The sequence below is a fragment of the Gorilla gorilla genome, chromosome 4, assembly GCF_029281585.2.
Source record: "Gorilla gorilla gorilla isolate KB3781 chromosome 4, NHGRI_mGorGor1-v2.1_pri, whole genome shotgun sequence".
Taxonomy (NCBI): Eukaryota; Metazoa; Chordata; class Mammalia; order Primates; family Hominidae; genus Gorilla; species Gorilla gorilla.
In genome coordinates, this window is record NC_073228.2 from 93,035,347 (window position 1) to 93,052,284 (window position 16,938).

A 16,938-nucleotide genomic window follows, 5' to 3' on the forward strand; every position below is an offset into this window, starting at 1 on the left:
AAGGACATTTATCATTTATGTGAATGTTTTAGACTAATTTCTTTATTAGTGGTTTGAGCAATATTCCTATTGAGGAAAATAGAGAGGCAGGCAATATTCATTAATATGTCTGACATAAATAAAATAGTCAAGATATATAAAGCAGCCCAAGGAGTAACATCCTTAGCCAAAGCATTCTGAGCTTCTGCCTTAATAATTATGATTTCTTAAGTGGAGTTAAAAAGAGTTGTACAGAGTACCTGTTCCACCATATTATTGCTGTTTACAGGAGTTGGGTGTGATGAGAAAAGGAAAGCTGGGTCAAAATAAAAAATGCTTTGTAAAATAAACAAAGTTCCTATTTACTTACTATGTATAAACAGCCACTCACCAAGCCTCGTTTCTCCACAGGGCACCACTTTCAGATAAAAACATAGACCTGAATGGCATCATCCAGTATCCAAGGAAACCATGTAAGTACCTCTCTCACTGTGTACTTCTGTTATTCAGATCTTAAAAGCTAGCTGAGTACTGAATAAGTGAGTGTTTTTATTTAATAATTATAAGGGAGGTACTTTTTAGGAGCCTGCTAAAAAGAAACAGGTTCTTTATTGTTACGTGCGTCATAACAAAACTCTCATGTTTTCATCATATTTCATAAAATTATGTGCTTAGTACCACTCTCTCCATCAATTCTCATTCTTAGGTACAAAATAGCTACTCAAAGTCCTAATGAATTGGAAGTTTCAAACTCTTCCAAGACCCAAACAATGTTTCAGAGTCCTTGTGCCGGGAGTACTTTATTAATTGTAGTTAAACTTGTTAAATTTTAAAAATTAAGAAAAAATTCCTTGGAAAATAATGGTTTATTGGTAAACATGTATGGCAATTTATTTGGCTGTAGACTTGCTTGAAGAGTGAGCAGGTGAGCAAAGAGACAAGATTACATGTTTAAACCAAGAAAAGAATCTTGAAAGTAAGTGTAATGACCAAGATGCAAAAATCTGTTTGGGGAAATTGTTGGGAGGTTGGCACATTTTTTTCTTTATCCCCTCCGCACAAACTAATGTACATTTCTGCAGCTAATATCAAAGTTTTAATTCATGTTCAGGAGCTATGAAATCTACTGTGGAAATTTAGTTTCTAAACAACATGCTACTCTGGAGAAAGACATTCCTAAAATATTTGAAATTTCTACTATTTCCATACTTCGACTTTTTTTTTTGTTATTTGTACTACCTCCTTTTAAAATTAAATTGTTTTCAATGTGAAATGATTATTCATTATTGTTTATATACCTTTTCATGAAAACACTTAACATTTTCTATATACTCATGTAATTATAGACCTCGTTTTTTACCTTCTAAATTCACTATATGATTTACCTACTCTTTAAATACAGACATATTACTTTTCATCGAGGGTGGTTTCAGAGTTTTTCATATATATATTTTTTTGCTTTTGTCACTCGTGTGTATTTCTACTTTTCCTCTGCAGCATGGCTCCTTGCTAAGCATAAATGGTAGAGATTATCTCACAGTTTCTCTGAAGAATTAGAGAGGTCCTTCATGTTCAATAACTAACTGCAGGAGCATTTCACTTTATCACATAATTATGTCAAATTCTATTGTTTATGCATTTGCATATTTCTGCCTTTTAATATATGTTACCAAACACATCTTTCTGAATTGAGAAAAGTTGTCAGACTAAGGAATTCGCTGGAACTTTGGAAGGGCCTCCTCACCCAATAGGAAGACCTGGCTAGGAATTTAATTTTTTATGTAACTCACAAACTTCACAAGTGTGGAGTTTGAGACCGGAAGTGCTACCAAACTCCACTGAAAGTGGAGTTTGAGGCCAGAAGTGGGATTTCCTTGCTGCATAATAAAAGTGGGCTTTGGCTGAGTAAAATTGGAAGCAGAGAGGGCTTAGAATAGATGTTTATAAAGAAAGAAAATGCTAATTGAAGGGGAAGACCAGGTAATGTTATAATTCACTATTTTGAGAAAATGGAATCTTTTGAATTCATTCTCCTTGTAATACAAGGGAAATGAAAATCTATAGTACAATGCTCATGGCACAATTTTAACTGTTTACATTAAAATATAAATTTTTCCAGAAAAAAATTTAAATTTGACATATTTAATGAAACCTGCTATAACAAAAGGAAAATTGCTATAGAAATAAATGTGTATATATATATATATATATATACACACACACACACATTTATGTATATATTTGAGATTTTCCATTCATCAGTAGTAACCTCTCTAATGTAGACCAACCTTGTTTAGTAGAACTTTCTGTGATAATGGACATGTTCCATAGCTGCACCATCCAATATGGTACTCACTAGCCATATGTGGCTATTGAGTACTTGAAACATGGCTAGTGCAACAGAGAAACTTAATTTGGAATTTTATTTACATTTAATTAATTTAAATATAAATAGCCCACATGTAACTAGTGGCTACCATATAAACAACCTAGCTCTGTTCTAGATCACTTAGAAATGTGGGGAGAGTCAAATATGTATAGATTTGATATCACTATCAGTTATTTCTTATCTGTATCAACTACCATTGACCATTACTGAAATCATTAATGCCTGAAGAAGTGTGCTCCAACATTAATTTAGCAGGATTTTGAGAAATACTGTCCTGTGATAGGCCAAATTGTAAAGAGTACTATTTTGTTTTCATCAGAAATTAAATACCCTCTTGCAGAGATTTTCTATTTCTTTTGGTATTCTGTCATACAGTATAATTTTTTATGTTTACTTTAATATTTGAATTATTACAGTAGAATTTCTTTATGATACTTTCTCAGAGATGAATGCTTTTCATATGGTCGATAGGAAGACGTTATAAAATTACTTTATAAGCCTGGGACAGCAACTTTTAAAATGGCCTTTGTAAACAAGACTACATGAAAAAGATAAATACACTAATGAAAATTCTAACTATGGGGACAAATATTTTTAAAAGTTTAGTTATAATTGGCTGGGTGTTGTGGCTCATGACTGTAAACCCAGAACTTTGGGAGGCCAAGGTGAGTGGATCATCTGAGGTCAGGATTCAAGACCAGCCTGACCAACATGGTGAAACCCTGTCTCTACTAAAAATACAAAATTAGCCGGGCGTGGTGGCAGGCGCCTGTAATCCTAGCTACTTGGGAGGCTGAGGCAAGAGAATCGCTTGAACCCGGGAGGTGGAGGTTCCAGTGAGCTGAGACCACACCATTGCACTCCAGCCTGGGCAACAAGAGTGAAACTCCATCTGAAAAAATAAATAAATAAATAAATAAAATAAAAATAAAAAAAGGAAAAAGTTTTCTTACAAGTTCTGCAATGCAACTTGGCAATACAACTTGGCAAATAATTCCAAAAATGTAATCGGCCTCAAAAAGTGCTCCCTAGCCTTGTTTCTCCAAAAGCTGATTCTGCTTCCAAAGCACACATCAGAGTTTAAATCTCCCATGACCTTTTCAGACGTTTAGTGGAAATGATCATTAGGATTTGTGATGATACTTTTATAATAATGCTAGACAGTAATATTATAGATAGGATAATTGTGTATAAAATAATATTGAAAATTTTAAATTTGTATAGATTTTAAAAGTTAGTAAATTCATATCTTGAATGCTGATTATTTGTAGGACATTGAACCTAGAGACTCTGGGAAATATTTTTTTAAATGGGAGACATCCGTCCTTTTAGGAACTCCATTTATTGGACCTGGGCATGTTCTTTTGGAAGGATAGGATTCAGATAAGCGAGAGAGAGGAGACTTCCTTTGGCAGAACCTTGGACAAGCTACTGAGTGTTCCTTCTGCAGAGAAACAATAGGATTCTGGATAAAACATACTTTCTAATGAATTACTTGACTTCAGGAAACTTTTTTAACATCTCTAAAGATCCTTCTTCCTTGCCTCAGAATGAAAAAATTAAAAAGCATGAGGTGAAACTGCTGTTGAAGAGCAATAAACAAACAGGAAAAGTGGGATGGACAATTGAATTGTATGGGTTGTATTTATTTGCAAAGATACTGTTGGAAGTATAGCAGTCACATGCTCTATTAGACTGCTCCTAAACCGAGCCTTATTTGAAAAAAAAAAAAAAACAAGGAGAACCAACAACCACACTTGTAGGCCCAGTTTTTTGGTGTCCTTTTTTTTTTTTTTTCCTTTTGGTATCTTCAGTTAAGTAGCCAACCACTTTCATATTGTCAGATCTGTTTTCGGAAAGAGGGCCTACTTTTGCTCAGAAACCAGTGTTCTGTGTGGAGAAAACATGGTTCTCCATTGAAGGAATCCTACAAATCTCTGATATCTGCATGTTTGAGAAACTACTTTCATTCAGACACATGGACTGTAACTTCTGAGTCCTTAACCACCACCTCAAATTAGTATGTATTTGTCTACTTTTAAGTGTATTTAACTTTTTGTTATGAAAATTCAGAATATATTAGAAAAGTAGAGGGAAAAGTGTAATGAAATTTTGTATAACTATACCTACCTTCAACAGCTATCATCTCATGGGCCAGGTTGTTTCATAATTGTTGTTTCCACTTTCCACTTCCACCTTAAATTATTTTGAAGCGAATCCCAGACATGACATCATTTTATCTGGTAACATTTCAGTCTGTATCTTTAAAAGATAAGATTTTTTTAACTTAAAAATGAACCACATCTAGAAAATTAACCACACTTAAAAAGTCAACATTTTCTTACTATTCTCAAATATACAAAACCAATATTCAAAATTTTCTGGTTGTCTCCTAAAGTTTTGTATTCTTTACTGTTTGAAGCAGGATACAAATAAGGTCCATACATTGTAATTGGTTAATATGTCTCCTCTTAATCTATAGGTTTATGTTTATTTTTCCTTGTTTCTTGTTTCCTTGTTTGTGCTGTAGAGCTTTCCATAGTCTGCATTTGCTGATGCTTTCCTGCAGAGTCATTTAATGAGCTCCTCAGCCCTGTTTCTTACCTGTTAATGGGTAGTGAAGACTCTAGAAACTGGATGAAATTCATTTAGGGGATGGGGGGCAAGACTACTGGCTCTTTCTGTTTTTGTGACATTAACAGGTGTTGTTGATCATTGCCTACATCTATTTATTCCTTAGAGCTTGAAAAATGGCAATATAATTGTCATTTCTGGTTTATTTATTGGGTGGAATGCTTCTATAAAGATAAACTAGTTTGTTAGAGTTTCAATTTATATAAGAAAATCAGGATGGATGCTTTATTCTCTCCCTTTATCAGTTCTTAATATAATGTGTGGTTCCTTAACATCCTCTAAAGTTTACCAATGGTTTAAAAAATTTCATTATGAACATTAATGCACTTCAAGCTATTGCAGTTATCATACTTATGAATGCCCAGTTTGTCACATCTCTGATTACTCAAAGTTTATCTCAGTTGGTTCCTCTGTGTTTTTGAAAGAACCTCAAGTTTTTGAGAGCTTCCAGGATAATTGGTGTGACGAAATATAACAGGCTCATCTTTAATATTTCCTTTCCAAACCTGGAATCAGGCAATTATCCAAGAAATTTTAGTTCTTTTTTTTTTTTTTTTGTCTTGGAACTAGTACTTGAAAACCGTAATCTTAAAATTAGTGAGCTCATTGCTACTGACTTTGTCCTTAATCTAGGCCCTTTCAAAGGAAAGAGCTAGAAAAAGTGTGTGTATGTGTGTGTGTGAGAGTGTGCGTGTGTGTGTTTAATTTTAAGATTAAATACATCAGGAGCTCACACTAATACTTCCTATTAATATACAGGCCAACAGGATTTTAATTTAGTCACATAAATCTTGTATCATATCAATGTCCTTTCTTCCCAGCTGACCATCCTACAATCTTAATTCTTAATGATAGTAGCGTACTTATTTGCTTATGCTACAAATACACTTACAACAGGCTCAGAATAATAATACCAAGACTACTACCATCAGTAGTGATGTACACATCCTGTGTACACCCTGTGTACAGCCCCCTTCTTCTCTTTAAAGATGTATGTATTACTGAGGTTTTAAGTCATGTAAAATTGTTTCTTTTGGTGTGATTATGCCACCAGCTAGATATAGATAGATTCACTTGGCTCTTTTTGCTTTCAATTTTTTGGGATTAAAATGTTAGCTAGGAGAGACCAGAGCAGTGCATAGTCTACCTCATTTCTCACTACTGAGGTTCTACCTAATTGCATATGAATTAAGAGATTTTCCATTCTGACTGGTGAGAAAAGGCCTATTTCCAGCCCTAGGAAGGTGCCAGGTACTGTTCCCCGTATAATTATTTCCGATGCTTCTTTCCTCAGCCTTGGGTAGCTTCCTCATGCACATATCCAGATCTCTGAGACTCTCTGCAGATTTCAAGAGATTGTTGTCTGTGCATCTGCTCTCTCCTGAACTCTGTCCTGTAAGCTCTAGCTACTTTATTATCCCATATCTTTAGCTCTGTTTCCTCGATTCACGGAGTTTGCCTCCCTTGAGTTAGTTGCCCTTCCTGTGCCACTGCTAAGAAACCTTCACGGGCTTAAGCCAGAGCCGGCATAGGATTCACCTCCCTCAGGGATCAACGTCCTTTGTGGTCTGATAGCTCATGTCTTGACAACCATTGTTTCATATATTTTGTCGGGGTTTATTTTTGGTTGTTTCAGGAAGCAGGGCACATCCAGTCCCTTTCAGTCCATCTTGGCTAGAAATGGAAGTCTCCCCAGTTGTTTCTTAAAAAGGTCAGCTATAGCTTGTTAATCCAAACAGTTTCTTAATATGAAGCTCAATATTTAAATTAAATTTTAAAATATTCTGATTGATGTGTGTTTGTTCGTGTGTCGGAAATCTTTCTGAAACACTGCTGTAGTCTTAAAACTACCAGTGCCACTTCAAGACCTCTTCTTGGCCTATTTCCTCCCGACTAGGTTTCCCCCAACAGATGAGTCCTTTTTTATTTTCTGCCACTTAGAGGCAATTTTTTGGTTCACTCATTCATTTCTTTAACAGACATTTTTGATTACCTATTATGTGTCATATGAAGTGCTGAGAATACAATGGTGAATAAAACACCACTCATTCCCTTAAAAATGTTGCAATTTAATTTTCACACAGAAATTTGAACATGAATGTTCACAGCAACTTTATCTGTAATAGCACCAAACTGGAAATGCCCATATGCCCATCAATGGGTGAATGGTTGGACAAACTGTGATATAAGCATGCTATAGACTACAGCAATAAAGACTAACAAACTGTTATTATGAGTAACAACCTGGATGAACCTCAAGGAAATTGTGCTGAGTGAAAAAAAAAAAACCTGTCTTAAAAAGATACATTACTGAATGATTTCATTTATACAACCTTCATGAAATAAGATCATTATGGAGAAAGATTAGTGGTAGCCAGGGGTTAGGGAGGGGAAGGGGAGAGGGTGGGGTGTGCATAAAGTGGTAGCACTAGGGAGTCTTATGGTGATGGTACAGTTAAGTGTCTTGATTGTGCTAGTGGTTACTTGAAGCTACACATGTGATAACAATGACATAGAGCTATACACACATACACAAACAAAAATAACTGTTTGTATAGCTGGTGAAATATCTATGGATTCTATGAAAAGCTCCATGGATTGTACTATTGTCAGTTTCCTGGTTTTAATATTGCAGTTTTGCAAGATGTTAACATTGAGAATGAGGACTGGATGAAGGGTGCACATGACCTTCCCGTCCATTTCTTTGCATGTTTTTTGTGAAATTTTAATTACTTTAAAATAAAAAGTTAAAAAATATCTTGCAATTTTGTGGAGGGTACAAAGAACTAAACAGCCAATTATAATAGCCAATTGTATACTACCTTTCACTGAAAATTTTTATTAATTTTTATTTTCTGAAATAATAACTGGTTGTTCACTAAATCCTTTAAAATTTCTTCTAAGAAGACATTCCAGTGTATGTCAGTAGTATAGTTGACAGAGTATTTTTCTCTCATCTTCTGGTAATTTGTGGTGACTGTGTAGTCCTGATTTTTATTATGGCCATGGTCTTTTTTGTATCCTTTCCTATCTCTGTCTCTATAGCAGAGAAAACCATTAGTTATTTCTTGCGCTTATTTCAGCAAAGGGGAAGTAATACATACCTATGGGGGAATACCTTGTTCCCACTCCCAAGTCATAAGACAACGTCTCTACTACTCTTGTCTCTTAAAGCTTCCCCATCAGGTCATGCTTCTATTTGCAGGACATGTATTAGCAGTAGTGCACTAGCAAAATAGTTGTGTTGATTCTCCTCTACCCCCCACCAAAGTAATGTGCCCTCCTTTTATAGCCTCAGTAAAATACCTTAACCATACAAGGCAAACATTTTGTAAGAATGAGCATGTATTACTACAAAGCAACAGGAGGCTCATGTTCTCACAACATGTTCAAATGTAAGCACAAAGACCCACTCCAGATTTAAATATCAATGAGTTTTGGAATACACACAGCTTTGGCTCATTTCTGGCCCTATTCTGCCATCAGCATGTATCAGCCAAAGCTTTACTCTGACCCATTTAGAAATAGCCTTCGTACGTGAAGATGAACGCATAGTTGTAGTGGGTTTTTTACATGGTCACTTATTACTATAGCTTATTTTAATTTAGTGACAGATTGTCATATATTTTGAGTTTTCTCAAGTTATAAAAGTTTTTTTTCTTTCTTGGAACTAAATAGAATATATATTATTTCTGATATGTTGAGGGAAATTTATATTGGTTTTGTTCATATTACTAGAAAAGTCACTCAATATGAATTTGTGCTCTTGTGACATTGTGACAACTCAGTTGTCCTAGAATTTTTATTAGGCTGTTTCTAAATTTCACAAATCCATGAATAGGTGAGTTTACAATATATAGACTGGAAGTACTTTATTTTTAAAAATTTTTCCCCCAAAACTCACCCCCTCTTCTCAGTGTCAGGAAAACCTCTTTGGAGTTCTATTGGACTAAGTGTCTGAGTCTGTGCCTATGTGGGTTGCTGGAATATTTACCAGGCAGAAAACATTCTTGAAGTTTTTAATTTGATCTGTCTCCTTGAAATAAATATCATGAAAAGTATATATAGGTACCTTTGGTTTGTGTCCTTTACCTTGAAGAGTATAGCAGCCAATTTGAAATTGCCTAGGTCTACTTTGTGAAATTCACCACTTACTTCTACCTTTGATCTCATGCTTCTTTTTAAAAAATTGATGAATTCATTGGGTCTTGGGCCTTTTTTTTTTAATTTTGCTTATATAGTCATAATGTACTTTACATTTAACAGGTCATTTATGGTTGATTCAATCCCAAGACTTTTCCTCATTTTTTGTTGTAGTCAGTTGTGTACTACTTTTCATTTAAAATGTTTATTGATTTTGATTCTCTGAAGTGAAACCCATTTTTGTGCTAAATCTTTTAAAATCACTCTAAGAAAATAGTCAAGTTTATGTATACTTGACTTAGAATATTTCTGATAATTTGTGGTGACTCTGTGGTCCTGATTTTTATATGGCCATGATCTTTCCTGTGTCCTCGTCTTCTCATATCTCTCTCTATAGCTGAAAAAATTATTAGTTATTCCTTGTTGTTAATTATTTCTTTAAAATGTAGTCATAAGGATTCTCAAAGTTACACAACGTTCCACAAATTCTATACTTCTTCTACAACCTTAATTAAGATTGCACCAGTGCTAAAATGGATATACACAACCATATTAAAAATATTACAAGCATTTTTGGAGAGGAATAGGAATTAACAGGAAGCAGTACGGTTTCCATAGATTTGGAAAGCCACCAAAGAGGAATTTTTTTTTTTTTTTGGACAGAGTCTCGCACTGTCACCCGGGCTGGAGTGCAATGGCATCATCTTGGCTCACTGCAACCTCCGCCTCCCAGGTTCAAGCAATTCTCCTTGCCTCAGCCTCCCTAGTAGCTGGGATTACAGGCACCCGCTACCATGCCCGGCTAATTTTTTTTTGCATTTTTAGTAGAGACGGGGTTTCACTATGTTGGCCAGGCTCAGAAGAAATATTTCTTTTAAAGTTGCCTAAATATTCTTAAAGCGTTGATTTTGGAACAAGAGTTGCATAGGCACCACTATAATCCCTCCAGTTTATAAAGAGAAGGCATTTGCCACATCTTCCTTCCCTGCTCTGCTTCTGCCTGAACAAAAGTGTGCTGAATCTACTCCCACCTGCAGCAAACCTATCAGTCCCTGGACCAAACTCAACAACAATAGGAAGCATATTTGGAGCCTTTGACTCTCTTTTCCTCATTGGGTACATATAGTGGCCCTGCTACTACTGCTGGGCTCCCGTATTATTGCTCATTCTGAGCTGGAATCTGTGCAGTTCACTAGATCTGGGAAGCCATGATTCCGAATTATATCCTAGGGGCCAGTGTGGCTCTATAGATATGGAAATTGTCCCCTTCTGTCTACACGGGACTAGGCCTCTGCTAAGTTTCCTTGGATCTTTGGATGCTGTCACCATGCCCTAATTCCACTCCGTGGTGTTTCATGAAATAGAATCAGATCTGATGATGGCCACCATCTGCCCGATTTCTAAGTATTCCTAATAGTCTCTGCTACTTCTGCCTGATATGATACCCTATTACTTACAGCTGCTTGCATGACTTCAGTGCTCTTTCTGCCCTTTGAATATGGTGCCTTTCTGTCTTATGGATCTGTGGTTGTCAGCTGTGAATAGTTTCTGCTGTATATTTGTGATCCCAAATGTGTGTCCTGGCTGGTATTGCTAAACATCGCTTGTGCTTCACACCTGTATCAGAGAGATGGGCCTCAGACATAATGAGTCTTTCCAAGCTCTGAAGGGTGGCATCTCACTGATTGCACCATAGTATGAGTCTCATTCATTCTCTTGTTTCTCCATAGCTCTTCTTGGTTCCAAAACGCTATCTTGGTAACTTATGATAATAAAACCATTAAAATAAGGATTAAAACAAAGGCACGTAATAAAAGGGCGTAGGATAAAACTAAACCAGAAAACCAGGACCTCCCTCAAAGATCCTGCAGTTGAATAACTTGAATTTTAGGCTCACCTTTCTGCCAGTTGGGGAAAAAGAGAGGCATAGAAATGATGCCACCTACTATCAGATCAGAGTGGGGCAGGAGATTCCAGTTCATCAGGAGAAATGTTTATGTTTTTCCTAGCTATGGGGAAGCATGTGTTGAGTAGCTCATTATTTTTATATCAAATAATCATATTAAAATGCCAGTGCATCCTTCCTTTCTAGCATGATACACTTCAAAAAATTATTCTTCTTCACAATGCCTTTAGACATGCACTAATCCAAGAGAAATATGATGTGAGCCACATATATAATTTTAAATTTCCTAGTATCCACAGTAAAAAGTAAAAAGATACATGTGAAAATAATTTAATAATATATGCATTCTAGTCAGTATACCCCCAAATCTTATTATATCAACAGGTGATCGATATAAAACTATGGACGTATTTTACATTATTTAAAAAATAAGCCTTTGGGCTGGGCACGGTGGCTCACGCCTGTAATCCTAGCACTTTGGGAGGCCAAGGCGGGAGGATCACGAGGTCAGGAGACCAAGACCATCCTGGCTAATACAGTGAAACCCCGTCTCTACTAAAAATACAAAAAAAAAAAAAAAATTAGCCAGGCGTGGTGGCACGTGCCTGTAGTCCCAGCTAGTCAGGAGGCTGAGGCAGGGGGATCGCCTGAACCTGGGAGGCGGAGGTTGCAGTGAGCCGAGATTGCGCCACTGCACTCCAGCCTGGGCAACAGAGCGAGACTCTGTCTCAATAAAAATAAAATAAATCTTTGAAGTGCAGTGTGTATTTTACACCAATGGCACAACTCAGTTTGAGAAAGTTGCATTTCAAGTACTCAATAGCCACATGTGGTCAGGGGCTACTGTATTGCAGTGTGGCCTTCCACAATGGGGCAAGTGGTGCAACGGTAGGAGGGCACCTCCTGATTGTTAAAATATTCTTGTGATACTTGCAGTCTTGAGATTCCTCAGCTACAATTACCATCAGGAAACTTAAAAGGAAATTTCTTCAGTGTTCTTCATACTGAATGGCCATTAATTCAGAAGTTATAATTTTTTTATGTCACCAAACTAACTTGATGAGATGAACAAACAGATTGCTGTTTTTAAGAAAGCGAGTAACTTACTCTGAAAACCTCTGGACCTTTACTTTCAATGCCCTCATCACTAGTGAATTCACTAATTTATGTAATCAGGGAAATTCTCTTGAACTATTTTTAATGGCACCTACTTCCTTAAGACTTCCATGATTTCACCTGCTTTCTTTCCTGAGGCTTCAAAGGGAATCAGTTTGTAATTTTTCAGTGATAGTCATGACTTTGTGCTTGCCATGCAGTTACTTGTTAATTTCTTTTTTAGCTTCTTGTTGAGAACTGAGACTTCTTGGCTGTCCTCCTCCCTTTTAGTGCCTTGCATGGTGTAAAGCGTAGTCAGTAACGTTTGTTGAATGCACATGTATGTACCTTCTCTGATTTAAGGTCTGGAAGGCAGGACATGGTTTCTTTTTTAATATATCCTTTCATACATTTTTAGCTGCTAGCATAGTTTGGTTTATTCAGTTGGTGCTTAATAAATTCTTGCCAGCTGGACTCATAACTTACAATTAGCCTCCCAAGTCTTAGTCCGCAACTATGTTCATCAAGTTGTTAAATTACATATTTGAAAAAAAATCACCATTTTCATTTAGAGGAACAAATACAAACAAATATATCTACCAACCTACCTTGCTGGTTCTATGAAACCTAACTGACTCTATGAAAAAAATGAAAAAGTTAACTAAGAGTGTACTACTACTTTTAGTTAAATGCCAATGAAGTATAATATATAGTTGTCAGAAGAAAAAATATAAGTATTGTTGTAGTTCATAAACATTACGATAAAATAATTTAGTTCATGATATTTGAATCATTCAATTCTTTCATTCAACAAACTGAACACCTATTATGATTAACACATTGTGTTGGGCACAGGGGACAAAAAAAGATAAGTTTGACCCTCAAGTTGCTCACATTTTAGTTGGAAAGTCAGATCATGCCAAAGAATTCTCTAAAACATTTGTAAGTTTAGAGCAAGCTACTAATGGGAGAAAGGCTCAGTGAAGTCTACTTTTTATTATGTTTTCCTTATATGGTGTCGGCTAATAAGTATTTGGGGAATAAATGTGTAGATAGTGGTCTGTTTAAAAGAAGTTACATTATTTGGCATTTATTACATTTTATTTATTTTCTTAATTGATTAATTGCAGTTAAATTACCTTAGTATGCAAGAACAGATTTTACAGATTTTGACATATGATTAAGCAGCATAAAGCATAACTAATGTGGTTTTAGTGGCATGCTATGTATTAAGGCATGAAATTTAAATACACACTTCATCAAGATTTTTTTGCAGTTACAGTGAATTAGAAAGATTCAGATATTGGAACTCCCTCCAACTCCTGTGTTAGGGAGAGGCAGGAATTTTATAATTGAGATTATTATAGAAGAGTGTCCTGACATAACTGATTGACTTTAGTGATGTGCCTTGAAAGTTCAAATTCAAGGTGTGCACTTATTTCAGTCAGCTTATCCTGAATGTTTAAATAAGAAATACTATTTCTGGGTATTCTGAATAACTCGTTGTACATTTATTCCTAATAGTGAGCATTTGGACTAATGATGGATTACTAATGAGCATGTAAATGTACCACCTGATTACATTAATATATGATCTTCCATGACGAGGTCTGAAATGAACATTTCTAATATGTATTTCTTTTCCCCAAATGGCACTGTGGTGTATACTGAGCGGGACTGAGACAAGGGTGTTCTTAAGAGCCATTGATTTAGTCAATTATCAAAAATCACATTATAATAAATGATGTTCTAAGAATTTTGATTAACCTTTAAATAAATGTTACTTTGGAGAAAAAAAATCTGCCAAATGCGTTAATGATAAATTGTGAAGTGGTAGTAATTGCAAGTATGGCTTTATAGATAATATAGTTAATTGATACCACCCTCTCAAGCATATACAGCACATCAGCTGCTATGAACCTCAGTGATAGTAATGGTGTCTACGGCATTTATGATGCACTGAGGATGACATGAGTAAAATGAAAACTTAGAGCACTCACCAGGGTCATTCTTTCATGGACATCTGATGCCCATGGTCAAGTAAATTTTTAATGACACATAGTCACTACACACCTTTCAGCCTTCTGGAGAGGTAAGTGTACATTGATCTGTCCTAATTAGCCTTGCAGAGTACTTCAGACATCCCTGCAGGAACACTATTATTTAATAAAATAGGAGCTGTTTTTTCACAAGCTCAGCACTTGCTCCTTGGATAGCTGTATTGTTTTTCTGCTCTTCTCTCTTTTTTTTTTAAAAACTCATATCTCATGTCTCATGTTCGTCTTTGTCTTTGACAATGTAGTATTAATGCAGCTGCATGAAAAAGTAAGCAAAATTAAGGAATGAGTCTGATTATGAAGGTTCATTGCTATTATAAGAACCCGTAGAGCACACATCCATTCCTTCCCTAATGTATAGGGTGCTGACTGCATAAAATTGCTTGGAAAGACATTAAGGATATGCAGGCAATTCTGTTGAGGTATGCAGTGGGATGCTTTTATGTTTGGTGATAAAGGTGGCTCTGGAATATCTGATTTCATAAAAAAAAAAAAAGTTAGCCAGACAGTTTGTACTGGTTGTATACTGGAACATTTATCTAGGGACATCTGTTTTTTTTTTCTTTTTTTTTTGAGATCTTAATTTTTATCTGGGTTTAGGGTCTATAACAAAGAATCCTGAGTTGCTCATCTTTGGAGCAAATCAAATCTTATTTATAATTTGCTCATAGCGCTTGGTGGTAGAGGAATTTCTAATGTAGATGTTTATTATAATTATGAAGTTAGTTCTAAATGTTATACAGAACAGATGGTGTTAAATCCTATCCTAGGGCTAAAGTCTACAGCCAGAACTTCTTATCACTTGGTGGACATGGTTCACTGATTACTGGATGTATAATATTTACTCTTAATAGAATGCAACAAGAATGAATCTTTGTCAAATTCTTGGTCTGACCATTAATGAGACTATCTGTTTTTGCCCTTGTGTACAGGGAAACCAGCCATCTCTTTCTGCTGTTTCATGGCCACAATTGGCTATCAGCTCCACAAGTGTCCTTATTACCGCTTACCGATACCTATAGTTGCATAATTAGAGATTACAATGCTTGGATTTTTCAAACATCCCTAGAAATGACAATACTTTGATTAAGTCAGGTCATTAGAACTCAGTGTAAATAGGTGGACTAGCTCTTTCTGGAGAACAGATTTTGAGAGTGAAGGGGCAGAGAAATGTGAAGACACTGAGTCACTAGAGAGTGAGAGGGACTTCCTTGTTGGCATGAGGGAGGTAGTGGGGACATGATGAAAGACAGTGAATGAGGAGGTTTGGAACAGCACAGGACAAGTTTTACTTCTTTTTTTAGTTTTCTTTTTAATTTACTTTAAGTTCTGGGATACATGTGCAGAGCGTGCAGGTTTGTTACATAGGTATATATATGCCATGGTGGTTTGCTTCACCCATCAACCCATCATCTAGGTTTTAAGCCCTGCATGCATTAGGTATTTGTCCTAATGCTCTCCCTTCCCTTGCCCCTCACCCCTTGACAAGCCTTGGTGTGTGATGTTTCCCAACCTGTGTCCATGTGTTCTCATTGTTCAATTCCCACTTATGAGTGAGAACATGCAGTGTTTGGTTTTCTGTTCCTGATTTAGTTTGCTGAGAATGATGGCTTCCAGGTTCATCCATGTCCCTGCAAAGGACATGAACTCGTTCTTTTTTATGACTGCATAGTATTCCATGGTGTATATGTGCCACATTTTCTTTATCCAGTCTATCATTAATGGGCATTTGGGTTAGTTTCAAGTCTTTGCTATTGTAAATAGTCAAGCTTTATTTTCTTTACAACATGCAAAACCCTCTAAAAATGTCAGGCTTTCTGAATAGAGTTTTAATCCACCTTTAAAAATTGTGGTTGAAAACAATTTGGTTTCAGTTATATTTGGAAATAAAATTTATAGTTTCATTGTTATCTGATATTTTAATTAAATTCCCTAGTTCATTTATTCGTGAAACATTTATTGAATCATTATTTGGGGTAAATAGTGTGTTAGATGCTGAGGAAAAAGGCGTGCTTCCCATCCATACTGTTTTATCAGTCACTATGCCATTGCCTGCAGGTAACAGAAAACACAAATCCAAATGGCCTCAATAATAAAGATATATGTTGGCTCACTTCACTGAAAGTTCAGAGATGTGGTGGAATCCAGGGTCATTTGAATCCAGTAGTTTGGGCTTCATTTTCCTTCCATTGTTTGCCCTCTCTGTGGACCAGCTTCATCAGTGGCTAATAGCAAGAAAGCTATCAAGTGAAAGGGACTTTTATAGAAGAGCTACAAAAGCTTCCCCAGAAGCTTCAAAGAAACCTCTTCTTGGATTTTATTAGCCCAAGAGATCAGGATTATACAGGCAATTACAGAAATGGTGGATGCAGCTATGTGTTGGTTCAGTGAGCATAGAAGAGGGAAGGACATTCACTGCAGACTAGTTAGTGCATGTGGGAGATTAAGGGAAGGATTCCTTGAAGAGGTTCTGTCCACACTGAATCCAAGAGGATGATCAAGACAGAGGTTGGAAGGGCATTGTAGGGAGAGAGGGCATTATATGCAAAGATGCAGAAATGAGAGGGCAACGGTGCGTAAAAGCAGCTACCCTTGCTCACATTCTTTAGGTCTCAGCTACACCTTATCTGCCTTAGGTTTAACAGAGCCTTTATATGGTCTCACAGTTCCCTGTACTTATCCCAGTTTTTTTTTTAAGAGATGAGAGCACAGTGATGTGATCATAGCACACTGCA

At 36.1% G+C, this 16,938-nt stretch overlaps 1 long non-coding RNA gene across 2 annotated transcripts in view; it reads left to right on the forward strand.

Annotated features, from left to right (window-relative positions):
• LOC109026991 (uncharacterized) overlaps positions 1-16,938 on the forward strand; it is a 59,652-nt gene that overhangs the window by 21,458 nt on the left and 21,256 nt on the right. For both annotated transcript variants that reach the window (XR_008680010.2, XR_008680009.2), the window contains exon 2: positions 391-452. This is a non-coding gene — a long non-coding RNA (uncharacterized lncRNA). The remainder of the gene's footprint in view (positions 1-390; positions 453-16,938) is intronic.